The following is a 23,540-nucleotide window of genomic DNA, read 5'->3' as shown; positions in this document are numbered from 1 at the left end:
ACAAACCCAGCCTGTCCAACCAAAAGTCATAAGACGACTTGTCTGTTCCAGACATTAGTCAAGTGAACTTCCTCTGAACTATTCCTAATGCATTTATATCCTTTCCTAAATAAGAGATTAATGTTATACATAAATAAGCCACATGTTCTGACTAATGTCCTACGCATCTGAAGCATAACCTCAGTACTTGTGTATTAAATTTCCTTCGAGATAAACAATAAACATTTAATTCACTTTCCTAATTACCTGTTCTACCTCCATACCAGTTTTTTTGCGATTCACACACTGGGAAACATTGGTTCCTCTACATCTCAGAGCTCGAAGATCCTAAACAATTCTCCCAGCGAATCTAAACAACATCACATAATGGATAGTTGAAATGTCACTGCTCAGTATTAACTCTTTTAGACCCATGTACAATAATCATGTGATATGATGGCCAATAATGATTTATCTAACATGATGATAAATGACACATAATGGAGCTGTTAGTAATAAACATGGATCTGATGAGTACTATTATGTTTCCATACATTACAGTTATGAACATACAAGAAGGTAGAAATTGTTCTGCCTTCGATGTAGTTAAATGGGCAATTGAATGTTTGTTTATAAGTAGAGTCTTTTAAACTAAGCTTCAGTTTCTAGATCATAAAATTCGAAGACACATCAATATTATTTATTATGTTATTTGTAACTACTTTAAATACATTGTTTTAAAAACGCAGATATGCTAGAAGTTGCAAAGGTGAAACCACATCAACACAGAATTTACAACCTATAGAAAAATAAGTGATCTTTTTGCAAAAATGATCGAGCATCTTTTCCTTTACTTGTTGCACCTTCTAGCTTATCTGCGTTTTTAAAACAATGTATTTAAAGTAGTTACTAACACAAAATAAACGATATTGATGATCCAAGAGATGAATTGTGTGAGGGAATTCTCTAGTCCGAGGTACAGACAGACACTTCTGTGGCTAGCAGCGAAAAAGCAGAATGGTGTGTTGTTTCCCTGGTGCCAGGATCAAGGATGTCTCAGAGAGGGTGCAGAATGTTCTCAAGGGGGAAGAGGGGCCATCAAGGGGTCATTGTCCACATTGGAGCTAACGATATAGGAAAGGAAAATGTTGAGATTCTGAAGGGAGATTACAGGGAGTTAGGCAGAAATTTTAAAAGGAGGTCCTCGAGAGTAGTAATATCTGGATTATGCCCAGTGCTACGAGCTATTGAAGGCAGGAATAGGAGGATAGAGCAGATGAATGCATGGCTGAGGAGCTGGTGTGTGGTAGAAGAATTCACATTTTTGGATCATTGGAATCTCATTTGGGGTAGAAGTGACCTGTACAAGAAGGACGGGTTGCACCTAAATTGGAAGGGGACTAATATACTGGCAGGGAGATTTGCGAGAGCTGCTCGGGAGGATTTGAAACTAGTAAGGTGGGGGTGGGACACAGGGAGATAGTGAGAAAAGAGATCAATCTGAGACTGGTACAGTTGAGAACAGAAGCGAGTCAAACAGTCAGGGCAGGCAGGGACAAGATAGGACTAATAAATTAAACTGCATTTATGTCAATGCAACGGGCCTAACAGAGAAGGCAGATGAACTCAGGGCATGGTTAGGAACCTGGGACGGGGATATCATAGCAGTTACAGAAACATGGCTCAGGGATGGGCAGGACTGGCAGCTTCATGTTCCAGGATACAAATGCTACAGGAAGGATAGAAAGGGAGGCAAGGGGGGGGGCGCAGTGGTGTGGCGGCATTTTTGATAAGCGATAGCATAACAGCTACGCCACGGGAAGATATTCCCGGAAATACATCCAGGGAAGTTATATGGGTCGAACTGAGAAATACGAAAGGGATGATAACCTGATTGGGATTCTATTATAGACCCCCTAATAGTCAGAGGGAAATTGAGAAACAAACTTGTAAGGAGATCTCAGCTATCTGCAAGAATAATAGGGAGGTTATGGTAGAGGATTTTAACTTTCCAAACATAGACTGGGACTGCCATAGTGTTAAGGGTCCAGATGGAGAGGAATTTGTTAAGTGTGTACAAGACAATTTTCTGACTCGTTATGTGGATGTCCCGACTAGAAAAAGTGCAAAACTTGACCTACTCTTGGAAAATAAGGCAGGGCAGGTGACTGAGGTGTCAATGGGGGAGCACTTTGGGGCCAGCGACCATAAATCTATTCGGTTTAAAATAATGATGAAAAAGGATAGACAAGCTCTAAAAGTTGGAGTTCTAAATTGGAGAAATGCAAATATTGATGGTATTAGGCAAGAACTTTCGAAAGCTGATTGGGAGCAGATGTTCACAGGCTTGGAAATGGGAATCCTTCAGAATATGAGATAACGAGAATCCAGAGAAAGTATATTCCTGTCAGGGTGAACAGGAAGGCTGGTAGGTATAGGGAATGCTGGATGACTAAAGAAATTGAGGGTTTGGTTAAGAAAAAGAAGGAAGCATATGTAAGGTCGAATAGATCGAATGAATCCTTAGAGTATAAAGGCAGTAGGAGTATACTCCTAAGAGGGAAATCAGGAGGGAAAAAAGGGGACATGAGATAGCTTTGGCAAATAGAATTAAGGAGAATTCAAAGGGTTTTTACAAATATATTAAGGACAAAAGGGTAATTAGGGAGAGAATAGGACCCCTCAAAGATCAGCAAGGCAGCCTTTGTGTGGAGTCAGAGAAAACGGGGGAGATACTAAATGAGTATTTTGCATCAGTATTTACTGTGGAAAAGGATATGGAAGATATAGAATGTAGGGAAATAGATGGTGACGTCTTGCAAAATGTCCATATTACAGAGGAGGAAGTGCTGGATGTCTTGAAATGGGTAAAGGTGGATAAATCCCCAGGACCTGATCAGGTGTACCCTAGAATTCTGAGGGGAGCTAGAGAAGTGATTGCTGGGCTTCTTGCTGAGATATTTGTATCATCGATAGTCACAGGTGAGGTGCAGGAAGACTGGAGGTTGGCTAACGTGGTGCCACTGATTAAGAAGGGTGTAAGGACAAGCCAGGGAACTATAGACCATGAGCCTGAAGTCGGTGGTGGGCAAGTTGTTGGAGGGAATCCTGAGGGACAGGATGTAAATGTATTTGGAAAGGCAAGGACTGATTCGGGATAGTCAGCATGGCTTTGTGCATGGGAAATCATGTCTCACAAACTTAATTGAATTTTTTTGAGGAAGTGACAAAGAGGATGGATGAGGGCAGAGCAGTAGATGTGATCTATATGGACTTCAGCAAGGCGTTCGACAAGATTCCCCATGGGAGACTGATTAGCAAGGTTAGATCTCATGGAATACTGGGAGAACTGGCCATTTGGATACAGAACTGGCTCAAAGGTAGAAGACAGAGGGTGGTGGAGGAGGATTGTTTTTCAGATTGGAGGCCTGTGACCAGTGGAGTGCCACAAAGTTCGGTGCTGGGTCCTCTACTTTTTGTCATTTACATAAATGATTTGGATGGGAGCATAAGAGGTATAGTTAGTAAGTTTGCAGATGACACCAAAATTGGAGGTGTAGTGGACAGCGAAGAGGGTTACCTCAGATTATAACAGGATCTGGACCAGATGGGCCAGTGGGCTGAGAAGTGGCAGATGGGGTTTAATTTAGATAACTGCACTTCTGGTCTCCTTCCTATCGGAAAGATGTTGTGAAACTTGAAAGGGTTCAGAAAGGATTTCAAGGATGTTGCCAGGGTTGGAGGATTTGAGGTACAGGGAGAGGCTGAACAGGCTGGGGCTGTTTTCCCTGGAGCGTCAGAGGTTGAGGGGTGACCTTATAGAGGTTTACAAAATTATGAAGGGCATAGATAGGGTAAATAGGCAAAGTCTTTCACCTGGGGTCAGCGAGTCCAGAACTAGAGGCATAGGTTTAGGGCGAGAGGGGAAAGATATAAAAGAGACCCAAGGGGCAACTTTTTCACACAGAGGATGGTACGTGTATGGAATGAGCTGCCAGAGGAAGTGGTGGAGGCTGGTATAATTGCAACATTTAAGAGGCATTTGGATGGGTATATGAATAGGAAGGGTTTGGAGGGATATGGGTCGGGTGCTGGCATTTGGAACTAGATTGTGTTGGGATATCTGGTCGGCATGGACAGGTTGGACCAAAGGGTCTGTTTCCATGCTATACATCTCTATGACTCTACCTAGAGTCGATATGTAATGCAATTAAGTTGCTAGACTATGCTGATTTTTTTTTCGCAAATTTCTCTAGTTGCTGTTTTAACCACTTGAGGTATGCATTTATGATAGCTGGTTTCAAATCAAGTTGAAAATTTAAGCTTAAAATGTTCTACTCTTTACTAAGGCATGAATGATTGTGGTAGAAATTTACCTTGTAATTGAATCCTAGTCATCCTGAGTTTTGTCCCGATATAATCACAAACATAAAATTACTGTTTCTTGATTGAAGGTCAGCACAAAGTAAACACAATGTATCTTCAGGTCTGTTAGCTTCACATTGCTACTCAATGGTGGTACTTTGAAATAGGCTACCTCTAGTAAAACAGTACCCTTGTTGCATTATCAATGGTAGTCTCATTTCTAGCTATCAACACACACTGTCCTCATTATTGGGATACAACAATTGAGAAAAGATTGAAACTGTTATGGCTTTGACCCCAAGGTGAACAGGGCTTAATACCATCACCACCTGTTACACTGTGCCATTTGTAAGAGTACCACTCGCAGAAAAATAGATGGGAAATGAGAACGAGAAATAAATAAAGATGTGGAACTTGAAACCTTAAGCTTTATGGGTAAATTACTAGCAAATGGAAATAAGACTAAAGAGAAACCTTTCAATGAAGCTGAGCTTTTCTGTAGTGCAAAATTTCCATAGTGCAAAATGAAGATGTACTATCCTACAATATAATGGAAATGCTGTGATATGTCCTTGTGTTAAAAAAAAGTGAGCATAAGTCTGGGATCTCATAATTGTAAAATGTACTCAATACTCTCTGATTTGTTAACAGATCTATCTCGAGTTATACTTGTAATGAGACTGGAAATTTGCCAAAGAATAACTACAGCATTAGAAAAATTATAGATTTTGTTTACTGCAGAAGCAGATGTTTAAGTAGTACCAGGAGGCAAAGAATTAACAGTGAGTTCTTGCTTTCAGCAATTTACAATAGTCTAAACACATTATCAGAAAAATCAGAGTTAAATATGATCAATAGATTTAGTAATTATTGCTAACCTGGGAACAATTATTAATTTTGATATGTGCTACATGTGTATAACAACTGGCAGTGTAAATATCTCTCTTGCTTCATTTTACTTACAATTACCATATATGCTTGTGTATAGGTCAATCTTGGGTATAAGTAGACCCCTTATTTTTGGCCAAAAATCTTGTATTTTCCATGTATCTCTTGTATAAGATGACCCCGCTATATCGCATTCATTCATTCAGACCGGTAACTCTGCTCATCGGTCTTTGTTTATTATATCACATCGCTATTCATTCATTCATAACTCTATTTACCTCAGTTGGTTTACTACAGCAAATTCATTCATTCAGACTAGTACTAAGTCTATCAGTACTTATCATACTTTGTTCACTGTACATCCAAAAGTTAAGATTGTTAAAAAGTTAATCATGTTAATTGTGCCATTATATCTGAATGAAAGTGAGATATATTAGCTACATATCAGTATATCTTTAATTCTTTGATAAATGTGCTTATGTTGCTGAGGTTCATAACATATGAGAGTAAATGGGAGGGAAACAGAAGAAGTTGGTGGGAAAGTTTAAGATGTTTATACATTGAGAATTTAATAAATGTTTTTATTTTAAGTGTGCCATTATACCAGGCCATGACAATGTTCAACAGTGTGATTTTGCAGGATTTCAATGGAACTTTGACATGTTAAATTTTCATACCAGTCTCTTGCTTTTATTCAGTAATTACCTTTACCATAATTCACTGTATTTTTCTTCTTTACCCAGGATTAGTTGTGCGATCGAATTGACTTTTGCCAATAATACAGTATTTCGAAATACAGCATAAATTTCAGCCCCTCAAAACTTGTGTCCGTGTACTAGTCAACCCCCTAATTTCAGCTTAAAAAACGCATCTTTAAAATTTGACCTACATAGAAGTATATGTAATATGTAGTTCCTTGTTCTTCCACTAGGAACTGTATGCTTTTGGTCTAATTTCACCCAGTATCTGTTGCTTTCTTGGACTGAACCCTACAGTGTAAACTTTAGAATTCCATTTGAACTCCCCTGAGTTTCAAACCACCAGCCTGTACATCTCAGTGCAAGTTGATTTCACTGGATTCTTGAGCAGAATCCTACATGGGCTACACTACATTTGAATCTTCAACATCTATAACATAAGGCCATGGGAGCAGCAGTAGGCCTTTCAGCATCAGGTTTTTTTCCTTCATGCAATGAGATCATGGCTGATCTGACAACCCTCAACTCCACTTTCCTACCTCTCCCCTCTAACCCTCAGTTCCCTTACTTTAAAAGCCTGTCTCGCATGGCCTTAAATATCATTAATCACTCAGTCTCAACATCCATCTGGGTGCAGAATTCCAGATTCACTACCTGGAGGAAGAAAGAAGTTCCGCCTCTTCTCTGTCTTAAATGGTTGACCTCTTATTCTGAGAATATGTGGTCTGGCCCTAGACTCTTATACAATGGGAATCAACCTTTCCACATCTACCATGTCAGAACCCCTGAGAATCTTGCAATTTTATTGCATACTGAAACCTTCTCATCTGTTCCCTCTTTTGCGCTGATTTTCAATTGATCCCATTTGCACTGATTTTCAATTGATCCCATTTTCTGATCACTAATCAGAAAAGCACTCATTTGTTCCCATTCTTTGCTTCCTGTGAGCTAGCCAACCTTCTGTCCGTGCTAATACATTGCCCGTAATGCCATACACCTTTACCTTATGCAGCAGCCTTTTGTGCCACGCTTTGTCAAATGCCTTTTGGAAATCCAGGTACATCACATCTACTGTGCCCTCAATATCCACAGCACTCGTAATGTCTTCATAGAATTCCAGTAAATTAGTTAAACATGATCTGCCTATCATGAACTCGTGCTGTCACTGTCCATGAGGATAATTTCTATCTCGATGTCTTGCTATTTCTTCCTTGATGATAGATTCAAGCATTTTCCCCACTACAGAAGTTAAGCTAGCCAGTTTATAATTACCTCTTTTTTTAAAAAAAACAGTGGCATCACATTTGCTGGTTTCCAATCTGCTGGAACTGCCACAGAGTCCAGGGAATTTTGGAAAATTACCATGAGCACATTTGCTATTTCTGCTGCCATCATTTTAGTACCCATCAGGGCCAGTAGACTTGTCTACCTTTAGCTCCATTAGCTTGCCCAACACTACCTCTTTCATGATAATGTTCATTTCTTGGTCCTCATCTACCTTAGTCTCCTTGTCAATTATTGGCATGTTATTTGTGTCTTCTACTCTGAAGACTGACACAGATACCTGTTCAATGCCCTCAGCTAGTCCCTCATTACCCATTATTAAATCCCCTTCTCATCCTCTAAAGCACCAATGTTTACCTTAGCCACTGTTATATGTTTTATATATTTGTAGAAATATTTGTTATCTGTCTTTATATTCTAAGCTAGTTTATTCTCATAATCTATCTTACTTTTCTTTATAGCTTTTTTTGTGGCTTTCTGTTGACCTTTAAAGTTTTCCCAATCTTCTAGTTTCCCACTGGTCTTTGCCACTTTGTATACCTTACCTTTCAAGTTGATAGCCTCCTTTATTTCCTTAGACATCCATGGCTGATTACCCCCTTTCTGACAGTCCTTGCTGGTATATACCTTTGGTAAGCACATTGAAAAATTGCTTTGAGAGTCCTCCACTGTTCGTCAAATGCTCCACTATAAAGTCTTTGCTTGCAGTATGCTTTCGCCAACTCCTCCCTGATCTTATTGTAAATTTTGTTGAAACACGGGACTCTAATATTGGATTTTATCTCTCACCTTCCTTCTATGTTCTAAATTCAACCATATTGGGATTGCTCCTTACAAGAGGATTCGTCACTTTGAGATTATTAATTATTCCTGTCTCATTACACAGGATCAGATCTCCGATAGCTTGCTCCCTTGTTGGTTTCAGTATTTTGTGTTCAAGAAAACTATAGCGAATACATTCAATGAACTCCTCCTCAAGACTGCCTTGACCGATCTGCTTTGACCAATCGACATGTAGATTAAAATAGGCAAAAATGAGGAGATCAGAGTCTAGATTAGAGTGGTGCTGGAAAAGCACAGCAGGTCAGGCAGCATCCGAGGAGCAGGAAAATCGACGTTTCAGGAAATCGCTTATGATAATTGCCATACCATTCTTCCAGACATTAATTATTTCTCGATTTATTGCCTGCCCAAATGTAATGTTACTATTTGGTGGCCGATAGACTGTACCTATCAGTGACTACTTCTTCTTAGAATTTTTAATTTCCACTCAAATGGATTCAACTTTATTCTCCATTCAACCAATATCATCTCTCACTACCACCGTGATATCATCCTTAGATATCAGAGCTACACCACCTCCCTTACCTTCCTCTCTGTCCTCCTGAATAGTCTGATACCTTTGGATATTTAACTCCCAGTTGTGACCATCCTGCTACCATGTTTCCATTATGGCTACTAAATCATACTCATAGGCAATGATTTGTGCCATTAACTCATCTACCTTATTTCGAATGCATTCAGGTAAAGTGCCTTTATGCTAGTTTTTATACCTTCTTTTTGAATTCTAACATCTCCATTTATAATATCTCCCAGCAAATTCTTAAGTATTAATATCAAATATAAATGTTTAAACAAAAAAAATTTTAGGTGGAGCGATCATCTAATGGACATTTAAAGTTGCATTTGATCTCAGACTATGTTCAGCTAATTCATTTTTGACGATATAATTGTGAAAGGTCAGAAACCTGAAAAGTGAGAATGGAATCCCTTCTATCCTTTGCAGGAGTGTCAGTTTGAGTCTTCTGGATGAAGATGTGACATATTGTGGAAAATACCTCCCTACTTCTAAAACTGTGACATTGGAAAATTACTGATTCCTTTGAAAAAGACTGGAACAACATTTCAGAGACTTGAAAATGTTCTGAATAGGCAGGAGCCTTGAGTGGTGTACACCCTTCCACCCAAACTGCAAATTTGAACCCTCTCTGTTGTTAAACATCCACTTGCCACAGGCAGAGCTTTAAGAAACAGCCCAGCAGCTCTGTAAGAATAGATACATATCATCTGTCAGCATGCTTAAATCATCCTGACATAACCAGAGGGAACACTGAGCTCTGCCTGAAACCATCCGAGTCATCATAACATATATTGCTTTAACTTTTATTGGACTCTAAAACTACTGCGTAATCTATCCTAATACTAATGATGAGCTTTGCACTCTTAGCCCTACAACTATTTAAGAGTTGGCTGAGGCAAGTGTCAAAGGATTTGAGGTCCTTGTGAATAGGTAGATCCGACAGCAGAATTCAGACACCAACCACATTTTCACAACAAATCACAGAAGCCCCACTCTGTGCTCAACCCATCAGTAAACTGTAAAGGGAATATTTTCTCATATTATCTGATAAGTATTAAAGGACTAATCAGATTGTATACTTTGCTGCTTGGATTATCAGGAACATTTTCAGCATATAGATTACCTCTTTTTTAATGCTTTATTACAATCAGTGTGCTTTTACTAATGTACTGACAATTTCATTTGTTTGGAGGAATACTCGGAAACAGCAGCTGTAGCAATCTGCAGCAGGCCCACACCTAAAGTCGGGAGGTAAGGGAGATCTGTCGTAAGAGACCATATTCCAGCAGAAATGAAATAGAGTCATAGAGAGTCATACAACCCAAGAAACAGACCCTTCAACCCACCATGTCTATGCCAACCAATAACCAGCACTTGGTCTGGAGCCTACTCTGCCCTGCCATTTGAAGTGCTCATCCAGATGCTTCCACCACTCTTACAGGCAGCACGCTCCATATAATACTTTAGATCCCCTCAAAACAATTTATTCCTCACCTTACACTCATGCCTTCTGGTCTTAGACGTATCTGCTCTGGGAAATGATTCTCCTGATCTCTCCTGTTTATGTTTCTCATTATTTTGTATGACCTCAATCAGATCTCCCCTCTTCAGTCTCCCATGCTGCAGGGAAAGCAAACCAACCTGTCCAGTCTCTTCTCATAACTGAAACTTTTCATCCCAGGCAACATTGTGGTGAATCTCCTATGTACCCTCTCCAGTGTAATCACATCCTTCCGATAATGTGGCGACCAGTACTGCTGACAGTATTCCATTTGTGGTCTAGCCAATGTTTCATAAAATTGCAACAAGATTTCTTTGTTTCTGCACTCTCTACTCCAGTTAATGCAAGCAGGCATCCCATATGCTGCCTTCACCCCACTCTCTACGTATATTGACACCTCCAGGAATCTATGGACATATACATCAAGGTCCCTTTGTTCCTCGTACTTCTAAGGGACATACCATTCATTGTGTATGTCCTTCCTTTATTAGACCTCCCAAAATGCATCACCTCACATTAAGAGGATTAAATTCTATCTGCCATTGCTCTGCCCAATTTAACAGCTGATCAGTCCCAGATTTCAGCCTGAGGCCAACAGCACTATCAATTTTTGTATTATTATGTTCAAGCTTACTAATTATACCTTCTGCATTCTTTTCATGTTCATGCCACCATGGCTGCCTCTGTTGCACAGAAGGGCAGGAAAAAGAGTGGCAGAGCGAAAGTGATAGGGGATTCAATTACAAGGGGAATAGATAGGCATTTCTGCACTCGCAAGCGAGTGTCTAGGAAGGTATGTTGCCTTCAAGGGTGCAAGAGTCAAGGATGTCTCGAAGCGGCTGCTGGACATTCTGGAGGGGGAGGGTGAAGAGCCAGCTGTCATGGTGCATTAAGTCATCAATGTTATAGGTAAAAAATGGAATAAGGTCCTACACTCTGTGTTAAGGGAGTTAGGAGTTAAACTAAAAGTAGGACCTCAAAGGTAGTCAGGAATGCTACCAGTACCACATGCTAGAAAGAGTAGGAAAGGCACGGCAGCTAGGTTGAATATGAGGCTTGAAGGATGGTGTAAGAGGGAGAGATTCAAATTCCTGGGACAGTGCAACTGGTTCTGAGGGAGGTGGGACCAGTTCACAACGGATGGTCTGCACCTGGGCTGGACTGGGATCAATGTCCTGGGTTAAGTGTTTGCTAGTGCTGTTGGGGACGGTTTAAACTAATATGGTAGGGCGATGGGAACCAATGCAGCTAGTCTGAGGAAAGTAAAGTGGGGATAGAAACAAAAGACAATAAAGGGAAAAGTGAAAGTGGAAGGCAGGGAAACCAAAGACACAAATCAAAAGGGGCCACGTTACACCATGATTCCAAAAGGGCAAAAAATGTCCAAAAAAAAGAACCTGAGGCTTTGTGTCTCAGTGCGAGGAGCATGTGTAAAAAGGTGGATGAATTAACTGCGCAACCAGTTATTAATTGATAGAGTAATTGGGATCACATAGACCTGACTCCAGGATGACCAAGGATGGGAACTCAATGACTAGGGGTATTCAATTTTTGGGAAAGATACAAAAGAAAGGAAGTTGGGGGTCATGTTACTGGATAAGGAGGAGATTAACATTATAGCAAGGGAGGACATCAGTCTGGATGTGTGGAATCTGTATGGGTGGAGCTTTGGAACACCAAAGGGAAGAAGACATTAGTGTCAATTGTGTACAGACCACCAAACAATAGTTGTGAGGTCAGGGATTGTATTAAACAGGAAATTTGAGATTCGTGCAGTAAGGGTACAACAGTTATTATGGGTGACTTCAATCTACATATTGATTGGATGAACCACACTATAGCAATGTGATGGAAGAGGATTTCCTGGAATGTATGAGGGATGGTTTCTTTGACAAATATGTCAAGGTGCCAACTAGAAAGCAAGCGATCCTAGATTGGGTATTATGTAATGAGAAAGGATTAATTAACATTGTGGTGCAAGATCTCTTGGGGAAGAGTGAACATAATATGGTAGAATTTTTCATTAAGATGGAGAGTACCACAGTTAAATCAGAGACTAGAGTCCTAAACATAAAGCTAACTTTGATGGTATGAGCATGCATTGGTTAGGATAAGCTGGCCAAGGATAGTTAAGGTGTTGATAGTGGATAAGCAATGCCAGACATTTAAAGAAGATATGAATGAACTTCAACAATTATACATCCCTGTCTGGAGCAGGAGTAAAATAGGAAAGGTGGCCCAAACATGGCTAACAAAGGAAATGAGGGATAGCGTGAAAGCCAAAGAGGAGGCATATAAATTGGCCAGAAAAAGCAGCAAACCTGAGGACTGGGAGAAATTTAAAATTCCATAAAGAGGGAAAAGGATTTAATTAGGGAGGGAAAAATAGAATATGACAGTAAGTTTGCAGAAAACATAAAAAATGACTGCAAAAGCTTCTATTGATGTGTGAAGAGAAAAAGACTGATGAAAACAAATGTAGATCCCTTGCAGTTCAAATCAGGTGAACTCACAATGGACAACAAAGAGATGGCAGACCAGTTGAACAAATATTTCAGATCTGTCTTCACCAAAGAGATCACAAATAACCTTCCAGTAATGCTCGGGGACAGAGAGTCAAGCATAAAGGAGGAACTGAAGGAAATCTGATTAGTCAGGAAATGGTATTGGGGAAATTGGTGGGATTAAAACCTGATAAGACCCCAGGGCCTGATGTTCTGCATCCCAGAGCACTTAAGGAAGTGGTCCTAGAAATATGGAGGCATTGGTGATCATTTTTCAGCATTATGCAACTCTGGCAGAGTGGCAGAGTTATAGACAGCTAATGTAACCCCACCTTTTAAAAGAGGAGGGAGCAAGAAAACATGGGATTATTGGCTGGTGAGCCTGACATTTGTGGTGGGGAGAATGTTGGAGTCAGTTATTAAGAATGTGGTAACTGAGCATTTGGAAAGCAGTGACAGAATTGGTCCAAGTCAGCTAGGATTCACTGAAGGGAAATCATGCTTGACAAATCTGCTGGAATATTTTGAGGGTGTGACCAGTAGAGTAGACAAGGATTAATCGGTAGATGTGTATTTGGACTTTCAAAAGGCTTTTGACAAGGTTCCACACAAGAGATTAATAAGGAAAATTAAAGCTCAAGGCATCAAATGTAATGCATTGACATGGATAGGGAACTGGTTGGCAGACAGGAAGCAGAGAGTTGAAATAAACTGGTCTTTCCAGAGTGGCAGGCAGTGACGAATGGGGTGATGCAGGGTTCAGTGCTGGCACCCCAGCTGTTCTCAATATTTATTAACGATTTGCATGAAGGAATTGAATGCAATATCTCCAAATCTGCAGATGACCCTAAGCTGATTGTGCTTTGAGGAGGGTCTCAGAAGCCGAAGGGTGACTTGGACAGGCTGGCTAAGAAGGCAAATGCTTGGCAAATGCACTATAATCTGGATACATGTTGTGGTTCTGTTCGCCGAGCTGGGAATTTGTGTTGCAGACGTTTCGTCCCCTGTCTAGGTGACATCCTCAGTGCTTGGGAGCCTCCTGTGAAGCACTTCTGTGATGTTTCCTCCGGCATTTATGGTAGTTTGTCTCTGCCACTTCCGGTTGTCAGTTCCAGCTGTCCGCTGCAGTGGCTGGTATATTGGGTCCAGGTCGGTGTGCTTGTTGATTGAATTTGTGGACGAGTGCCATGCCTTTAGGAATTCCCTGGCTGTCCTCTGTTTGGCTTGTCCTATAATAGTAGTATTGTCCCAGTCAAACTCATGTTGCTTGTCATCTGAGTGTGTGGCTACTAAGGATAGCTGGTCGTGTCATTTCGTGGCTAGTTGGTGTTCATGGATGCGGATCATTAGCTGTCTTCCTGTTTGTCCTATGTAGTATTTTGTGCAGTCCTTGCATGGGATTTTGTACACTACATTGGTTTTGCTCATGCTGGGTATCGGGTCCTTCATCCTGATGAGTTGTCTGAGAGTGGCTGTTGGTTTGTGTGCTGTTATGAGTCCTAGTGGTCGCAGTAGTCTGGCTGTCAGTTCGGAAATGTTTTTGATATATGGTAGTGTGGCTAGTCCTTTGGGTTGTGGCATGTCCTCATTCCTGTCTTTCCCTTAGGCATCTGTTGATGAAATTGCAGGGGTATCCGTTTTTGGCGAATACATTGTACAGGTGTTCTTCTTCCTCTTTTTGCAGTTCTGGTGTACTGTAGTGTGTTGTGACCCTTTTGAACAGTGTCTTGATGCAACTTCTTTTGTGTGTGTTGGGATGGTTGCTTTCATAGTTCAGGACTTGGTCTGTGTATGTGGCTTTCCTGTATACCTTTGTGGTGAATTCTCTGTTCGGTGTTCTCTGTACCATCACATCTAGGAATGGGAGTTGGTTGTCCTTTTCTTCCTCTCTTGTGACTCTGATTCCTGTGAGTGTGACGGTGATGATCCGGTGTGTGTTCTCTATTTCTGTGTTTTTAATGATTACAAAGGTGTCATTCACATATCTGTCCCAGAGTTTGGGTTGAATTTGCGGTAAGACTGTTTGTTCTAATCTTTGCTTTACCGCTTCTGCTAGGAGTCCAGAGATGGATGAGCCCATGGGTGTGCCATTGATTTGTTCATATATTTGGTTGTTGAATGTGAAGTGTATTGTGAGGCACAGGTCCAGTAGTTTGAGTATGTCATCTTTGTTGATAGGTTCAATGTCCTGTAGTCTGTTCTGTATGTCCAGCAGGTTGGCTGAGGATGTTACCTAGACAGGGGACGAAACATCTGCAACATAAATTCCCAGCTCGGCGAACAGAACCACAACAACGAGCATCCGAGTTACAAATCTTCTCACAAACTTTGAATCTGGATACATTTTGGTGGCAAAAACAGGAAGACAGATTATTAACTGAATGCTGGCATTTTAGGAAAAGGGAAGGTATAGCGAAACCTGGTATCATGGCGGAATCGTTGTTGAAGGCTGGCATGCAGGTGCAAGGCGATGAGAAAAACTAATGGCATGCTGGCGTTCATTGTGAGAGGATTTGAGTATAGGATTAGGGATGTCTTGCTGCAGTTATATAGGGCCTTGGTGAGGCCTCAACTTGAGTATTGTATGCAGTTTTGGTCTCTAGTCTGAGGAAGGACATTCTTGCTTTTGAGGGAATCCAGCAAAGGTTCACCAGACTGATTCCAGGGCTGACACAACTGATAGATGAAGAAAGATTGGATCGACTGGGCTTGTACTCACTGGAATTTAGAAGAATGAGGGGGGATCTTGTAGAAACATAAAATCCTGATGGAAATCTACAATAGTGGAGTAGAGTGGGCTCTTTTTGATTATATGTTTTTATTGAGATCTGTCTCTTGATTAAACTTTAAATATATAAAGCATAAGTATTAAGTTAGCCTGGAGAAGTGTTTTTCAGAGCAGTAAGACTGTTATTTTCTGGGGACATAGACTGTTAAGGTGAAAAGGTGGCCTCTAGTAGAGTGGTATGCTCTTCCTGTTGGATGTGGAAGATTATGGAGAGTTTCCATGTTACTGATGATTATATCTGCAGAACGTGTGCTTGGTTGCTAATCTTATTGGATCGAATGGATCAGTTAGAGGCTATGAGGAATTTGCAGGAGCTAGGGGCTGTGATGGATGGTAGTTTCAGGAAGAGAGATAAACTGAAGATACAGTCAGGTAGATGAGTGACCTCCAGAAAAGGTAGAAGAGGAAGGCAAGTAGTGCAGGTGTCTCCTGTAGCTATCCCCATCTCAAACAGATATGCTGTTTTGGAAAATGCCAGGGGTGATGGATTCTCAGGGAATGTAGCACTGACAGCCAAGTTTCTGGAAATGAGACTGGCTCTAATGTAATGAGTGATAGGCGACTCTGTAGTCAGCAGCACAGTTAGACATTTCTGCAACCAACAGTGAGACATCAGAATGGTATGTTACCTCCCTGGTGCCAGGATCGATGATATCTTGGAGAAGGTGCAGAATATTCTCGAAGATAAGAAGGACCAGCAGGAGGGTGTTGTACACATTGGAACTAACAACAGAGGAAGAGATAAGGCCAAGATTTTGAGGAGAGAATTAGGAAGTTAGGCATGAATTTAAAAAGTTTGACCAAGAGGGTAGAAATATCTGGATTACTTCTGGTGCCACAAGCTAGTAAAAGTAGGAATAGGAGAATAGAGCAAATGAATGAATGGCTGGGGAGCTGGTGCAGGGAAGAAGGATTCACATTTTTGGATCATTGGAATCTCTTCTGGGGTAGAAGTGACCTAATCAGGACAGATTGCAACTGGATTGGAAGGGGACTGTTGGGGAGATTTGCTCGAGTTGCTTGGGAGGATTTAAACTAGTAAGGATGAGGGTGGTGAGGAGAACTATCTGAGAGGGTTGGGAAAAGAAGTCCGTCAGTCAGGGAGGGCAGGAATAAAGAGAAAATAAGGTAAGACTGATAAATTAAATGGCATTTGTTTAATGCAAGAGGCCTAACAAGTAAATCAGATGAACCCAGGACATAGTTAGGAATGTGGTACTGGAATATCATAGCAATTACAGGGATGTGTAGATACTATAGGAAGGATAGAAAGGGGAGCAAGAAATTGGGCAGTAGTGTTTTTGATTAAGGATAGTATTACTGATGTGCTTAGGGAGGATATTCCTGGGAATGCATCCAGGGAGGTTATTTGGGTGGAACTGAGAAATAAGACAGGGATGATCACCTTATTAGGAAATTGAGAAACAAATTTCTCAGCAAGTCTCAGTTATCTGTGAGATTAATAGGATGGTTATGGTAGGGGATTTTAATTTTCCAGAAATAGACTGGTACTGTCATAGTGTTAAGAGCTTGGGTGGAGAGGAGTTTGTTAAGCATGCACAAGGTTTTTTTCTGATTAAGTATGTGGATGTACGTACCAGAGAAGGTTAAAAACAATGACTGTAGATGCTGGAAACCAGATTCTGGATTAGAGTGGTGCTGGAAAAGCACAGCAGTTCAGACAGCATCTGAGGAGCAGGAAAATCGGGGAAATAAGGCAGGGCAGGTAACTGAGGTGTCAATGGAGGAGCACTTTGGGGCCAATGACCATAATTCTATTAGTTTTAAAATAGTGATGAGAAAGGATAGAATGGATCTAAAAGTTAAAGTTATAAATTGGAGGAGCTTTGGCAAATACGTTAAGGACAAAAGGGTAACTAGGGAGAGCGTAGGGCCCCTTAAAGATCAGCAAGGCTACTCGTGTATTTGGAAAGGCAAGGAATGATTAGGGATAGTCAGCATGGCTTTGTACATGGGAAATCATGTCTCACTAACTTGATTAACTTTTTGAAGGAGTAACAAAGAGGGCAGAGCAGTGGATGTGATTATTTGGATTTTACTAAGGTGTTTGACAAGGTTCCTCATAGTAGACTAGTTAGCAAGGTTAGATCATACTGAATACAGGGCAAACTAGCTATTTGGATACTGAACTGGCTCAAAGGTGGGGGTGGAGGGTTGCTTTTCAGACTGGAAGCCTGTGACTATTGTTGTACCAGACTGTAGTAATTGTTTTCTTGATCAATCGCATTAAGAGCTTCTGCCTGTCAAGGTAAGTGGTCGTTGACCTTTGCACCCTCCTGTGATACAACATGCTGCCTTCTTTCTCAGCTAGTAGGTCATGCTATTCCCCAGATTGTCAAAGTGACCGTTGGCCGTAAATACTTTGTCACGGCCTCTTTGGAACCTGCTGAACTCAGTGTGAGCACTCACCACAGGAAAGTTAAACCAGAGTTTGAAGTATCTTACAAAGTGGCACCATGACGGTGTGCTGTGACCAGCATCCCCTCACATTGTAGAGAGACCTTCAATTGGAGCAGGCTCAGCAGTAGTGATTTAATGGGAGGAACCTGGAGCAGGAGGAGGAGGGCCAAATCGTTACATTGTAACGAGAGATCCAAAACAATTTTAGACTGTTGGCAGTAATTCAGTACCCCCAGAGGGTAACCAGATTGTAATTGCATTACTCATCCTTGTTATATCTTTGACTATTCCCCTAATCCTGCGCTGAAGAAGCAGTCAGCCAATTTATCAATAACGTAACTTCCAATGCTGACTCGGAAGCTGCTTGTTCACCACACTGCAGGCAACAATTCCAAACCTGATGAATATAGTAAATTAATATAATTACGGTGTGTTATTAATATATTATAACTGTTAGTTGTTGGCTGAGCCAACAATGTCCACATCTCTTGAAAGAATAAAAAAGTTAATTTGGGAAGTTTGCAGTCTTAATTGAGCAATTTCAAGTATGTAAAACATCCATCAAGGAAGAAGTAGAAATTATTATATAAATAAGGCTACTTTTTGATCTATGTTTTGACATATTTACTGGTCCTGTTTAAAAACTTCCAGAACACCATACTGCAACTGAGTTAAATTTGGAAAACATTATTGAATACTGTTTCTCTCCTATAGGCAGACATTTCTTCTGAAACAAATATGAATATACTTTTTTACCAACCTACCAAATATTGTAACAAGCTCATGAATACATTTTGCTGTTCTTTGTGTACGAGAACATGAAAAGAGCAGATCTTGCCCTCATCTGTGGAGATGAAGGAGTCAACGTTTCAAGTCCAGTGACCCTTTTTCAGGTCTGCTGAGTTTCTCCAGTTGTTTTGGTTTTTGTTCCTGGTTTATCTGCACTTGGAATACTGTGCGCACACCTGAGCATCACACCTTCCAAAGGATATATTGGCCTTGGAGGGAGCACAACAAGAATGAAATCTGGACTTCAGGGGTTAAGTTATGGGGAGAGATTACACAAATTAGGCTGTTTTCTCCAGAATTTAGAAGATTAAGTGGTGACCTGATTGAAGTTTTCAAGATGTTAACAGGAAAATATGGGGTAGACTATAAACTTTTTCCACTGGTTGGAGATTCTTGTACTAAGACCACGACAATATAGGCCAGACCATTCAGGAGTGATATTAGAAAGCACTTTTACACACAAATGGTGGTAGATGTTTGGAAGACTCTTCCACAAATGGCAGTGGATGCTGGATCAGCTGTTAATTTTCAATCTGACAGCAATAATCTTTTGTTAAACGTAGGTATTAGAATATGGGCCAAAGGCTGCAGATCTGCCTTGATCTGAGAGTCATAGAGATGTACAGCGTGGAAACAGATCATTCGGTCCAACTCGTCCATGCCGGCCAGATATCCCAACCCAATCTAGTCCCATCTGCCAGCACCCGGCCCATTATCTTCCAAACCCTGCCTATTCATATACATATCCAGATGCCTTTTAAATGTTGCAATTGTACCAGCCTCCACCACTTCCTCTGGCATCTCATTCCATACACGTACCACCATCTGTGTAAAAAGGTTGCCCCATAGGTCTCTTTTATATCTTTCCCCTCTCACCCTAAACCTATGCCCTCTAGTTCTGGACTCTCCAGCCCAGGGAAAAGACTTTGTCTATTTACCCTATCCATGCCCCTCATAATTTTGTAAACCTCTATAAGGTCACCCATCAGCCTCCGACGCTCCAGGGAAAACAGCCCCAGTCTGTTCAGCCTCTCCTTATAGCTCGAGTCCTCCAACCTTGGCAACATCCTTATAAATCTTTTCTGAACCCTTTTGAGTTTCACAACATCTTTCCAATAGGAAGGAAACCAGAATTGCATGCAATATTCCAACAGTAGCCTAACCAATGTCCTGTACAATCGCAACATGACCTCCCAAATCCTGTACTCAATACTCTGACCAATAAAGGAAAGCATACCAAATGCCGCCTTCGCTATCCTATCTACCTGTGACTCCACTTTCAAGGAGCAATGAACCTGCACTCCAAGGTCTCTTTGTTCAGCAACACTCCCTAGGACCTTACCATTAAGTGTATACATCCTGCTAAGATTTGCTTTCCCAAAATGCAGCACCTCGCATTTATCTGAATTAAACTCTCTCTGCCACTTCTCAGCCCATTGGCCCATCTGATCAAGATCCCATTGTAATCTGAGGTAACCTTCTTCGCTGTCCACTACACCTCAAATTTTGGTATCATCTGCAAACTTACTAACTGTACCTCCTATGCTCACATCCAAATCATTTATATAAATGATGAAAAGAAGTGGACCCAGCACTGATCCTTGTGGCACACTACTGGTCACAGGCCTCCAGTCTGAAAAATAACGCTCCACCACCACCCTCTGTCTTCTACCTTTGAGCCAGTTCTGTATCCAAATGGTTATTCCGTAAGATCTAACCTTGCCAACCAGTCTCCCAGGGGGAACCTTGTCGAACGCCTTACTGAAGTGTTATTGAATGACAGAATAAGCTCAAGGTGTCGAATGACGTACTGGTGTTCCTATATATAAGATAGTTTATCAGTTCTGAGCGTCTGAATTCCTTTTCAGTTTTGACAAGTAGGAGACTTCTATAAACTTGCGCAACCTGGAGATTCTACAACTTCTGCTGATAGATTTCAGTTCAGAAGAGCAGTTTCGTGATTCTTCTGAACTGAGCTCAAATTATTAATGGCCCCTGTCCATTTGTTTATCAGCATGCCTTTTATTACTTCACCTCACAAGGATTTTTTGGGTATTTAACTAAAGTCACAGACTTTTTTGGATGTGACGTATTTAGCTCATTGTTCCAAATGACTTTCTGACCTTTTTTTTGAATAAAAACAAATTACAATCACAGAACTGAAATCAAAACCCCATTTACCTGAAACCAAAAGAGAAAATCTCAGCAGGTCTGGCAGCATCTGTAAGGAGAGAAAAGAGCTGACATTTCGAGTCTTTTGGTTTCTCTCCCCTTTTGGTTTCAGATTCCAGCATCAGCAGTAATTTGCTTTTACCCATTGACCTGAAGTTTTAAAGTCAAATTCCTAAATGCTAATATGATTTACATATTTCTGACACTTAATAAACAATTAATAGAATCTCTTTATCGTTTTCAACAGATTTTTAATCATCATTGAAAAGCATTAATCATAAATATGACTTTCTAATAAGATGTAAAATATTTTTAGGAACATGAAGTAAAATAAGAACATAATGTGGAAGTTTAGATCAATTCTTTCAGTATCTGAAAAGAGCAAAAAAAGGTTAATATTTTATCTGGAAACAAAATTTCTGAACAGGCCAGATGAAAGGATCAGCAGCAGAAATGTTAATTCACATTTTCCTTCTATTTAAATGTTGATGGGTATGCTTTTGTTTTCTTTTAGTTGTTTGGAATGGATCTTAAAAAGAGCCAAGATTATCATCAATGCTGACACTTTTTTTTGTATTCAACCTAAAATGAGAATGTTAATATTGATATGTGTTAAATGAAATTTACATTTTCCTTTACTGGACTTTTTAGACATTAAAAACATTGCTATATTGAAAACATATTGATTTTGGATTGTAGAAAAAGCAATTTAGTGATATGAGGAGAATACTGAGAGTAAGAAAACGCTTCTCGCAGATAATTAGATCAAGTAGCAGTTGTGGAATTAACAATTGATTGGGTAGCATCTTCTCCATGTACCTTTTACAGTCAATTCACTTGATTACTCTTTTTGTTAGTGGCTCTCTGTTAATTTCCTATCTCTCTCTCGCTAACATATAATGCACAGAATTGGAATTATCATTGGTAACATAACAGCTTTGTGATTTGGATCTTAAATGTTGGTAGATCTGTCTCCAGCTTATTAACCCTCAGAGAGTTTTATTATCATAGAGCCATAGAATTGGACAGTGTAAAAACAGACACTTCGGTCCATCTAGTCCACACCAACCATGCTCCAATACAAAACTATTCCCCTAAGCGGGAGAAAGTGAGGACTGCAGATGCTGGAGATCAGAGTCGAAGAGTGTGGTGCTGGAAAAGCACAGCCGGTTAGGCAGCATCTAAGGAGCAGGAGAATCGACATTTCAGGCATAAGCCCTTCATCAGGAATGAAGCCCACCTGCCTTCATTTGGCCCATATCCCTCCCAAGTACTTAGCCAAACATGTTTTAAATGTTGTAACTGTATCTGCATCCACCAGTTCCTCTGGCAGCCCACACACTAACCACTCTCTGGGTAAAAAAAGGTTGCCCCTCAGGTTCCTTTTAAATCTTTGACCTCTCCCCTTAAATATATGTCCGCTAGTTTTGAACTCCCCCACCTGAGGGGAAAAAAAGTCTTTCATCTTATTCATCTTATCTATGCCTCTCATTATTTTATAAAGCTTCTATAGGTCACCTCTCAATCTCCTACACTTCAGTGAAAAAGTCCCAGCCTATACAGCCTATTTTTGTAACTTGAAATCCTTCATCCCTGGCAACATCCTGGTAAATCTTTTCTGCTCCCTCTCCAGTTTAGTAATATCCTTCCTATAACAGGATGACCAGAAGTGCACACAGTAATCCAGAAGAGGCCTCACAAATGACCTCTAGCATCTTAACATGACATCCCAACTCTTATACTCAGAGGTCTGAACAATGAAGGCAAGTGTACTAAATGTTACCCTAACCACCTTGACTACCTATGACATGAATTTCAAAGAATTATGTACCTGAATTCCTAAGTCTCACAGTTCTACAACTCTACCCAGAGCCCTACCATTAATTGCATAAGTCTTGCCCTTGTTTGTCTTAGCAAATGCAATACCTTGCATTTATCCAAGTTAAACTCCATCTGCCACTCTTTAGCCCATTGACTTAGTTGATCAAGATCTCTTTGTAATCTTAGATAACTTTCTTCACTATTTGCTATATCATCAATTTTGGTTTTATCCACAAACGTATTAAACATGCCTCTTATATTGTCATCCAAATCATTTATATAAATGACAAACAAAAGTGAACCCAGTACTGATCCCTGCAGAACACCGCTGGTCACAAGCATCCAGCCTGAAAAATGGCCCTTCACCACCACCCTCTGTCTCCGATCACAAAGCCAATTTTGTATCCAATTGGCTAAGCTTATCCTGAATCTCATGTGATCTACCTTTACTACTCAGTCTAACAGTTGGAACCTTATAAAAGACTTTACCAAAGTCCAAGTAAACAACATCTACCACTTTGTCCTCTTCAATATTTTTGGTTACTTCCTCAAAAAAACCTCAGTGAAGTTTTTAAGATATGACTTCCCTTGCACAAAGCCATGCTGACTATCCCTTATCATTCCTTGCCTGTCCAAATGCATGTAAATCCTATCTTTCAGAATCACCTTGAACAACTTACCCACCACCGATATCAGATTCAGACTCTTCCTTACAGTCTTCTTTAAACAAAGGTACACCATTAGCCACCCTTCAATCCTCCAGCACCTCACAGGGGTTATCGATGATTCAAATTTTTAAGCTAGATACCCTGCAATTTCTTCCCTATTTCCTACAGAGTCCTGGGATACACCTGATCATGTTCCAGAGATTTATCCACCTTTGTTTTCTAAGACCTCGAGCACTTCCTCTTCTGTAATGCAAACTGTCTTCAAAACATCAATATTTATTTCCCTGATTTCTCTCGCCTCC

The 23,540-nt window shown here is 40.5% G+C and overlaps 1 protein-coding gene across 15 annotated transcripts in view; it reads left to right on the top strand.

The window, feature by feature from the left end:
- Positions 1-23,540, top strand: part of cadpsa (Ca2+-dependent activator protein for secretion a) — a 573,081-nt gene that overhangs the window by 139,737 nt on the left and 409,804 nt on the right. The window lies entirely within an intron of this gene.

The sequence above is a fragment of the Chiloscyllium punctatum genome, chromosome 12 (genome assembly GCF_047496795.1).
Source record: "Chiloscyllium punctatum isolate Juve2018m chromosome 12, sChiPun1.3, whole genome shotgun sequence".
Classification (NCBI taxonomy): Eukaryota; Metazoa; Chordata; class Chondrichthyes; order Orectolobiformes; family Hemiscylliidae; genus Chiloscyllium; species Chiloscyllium punctatum.
Note: the sequence above shows the minus strand (reverse complement) of the source record. Positions and strands in the feature narration are given on the sequence as shown.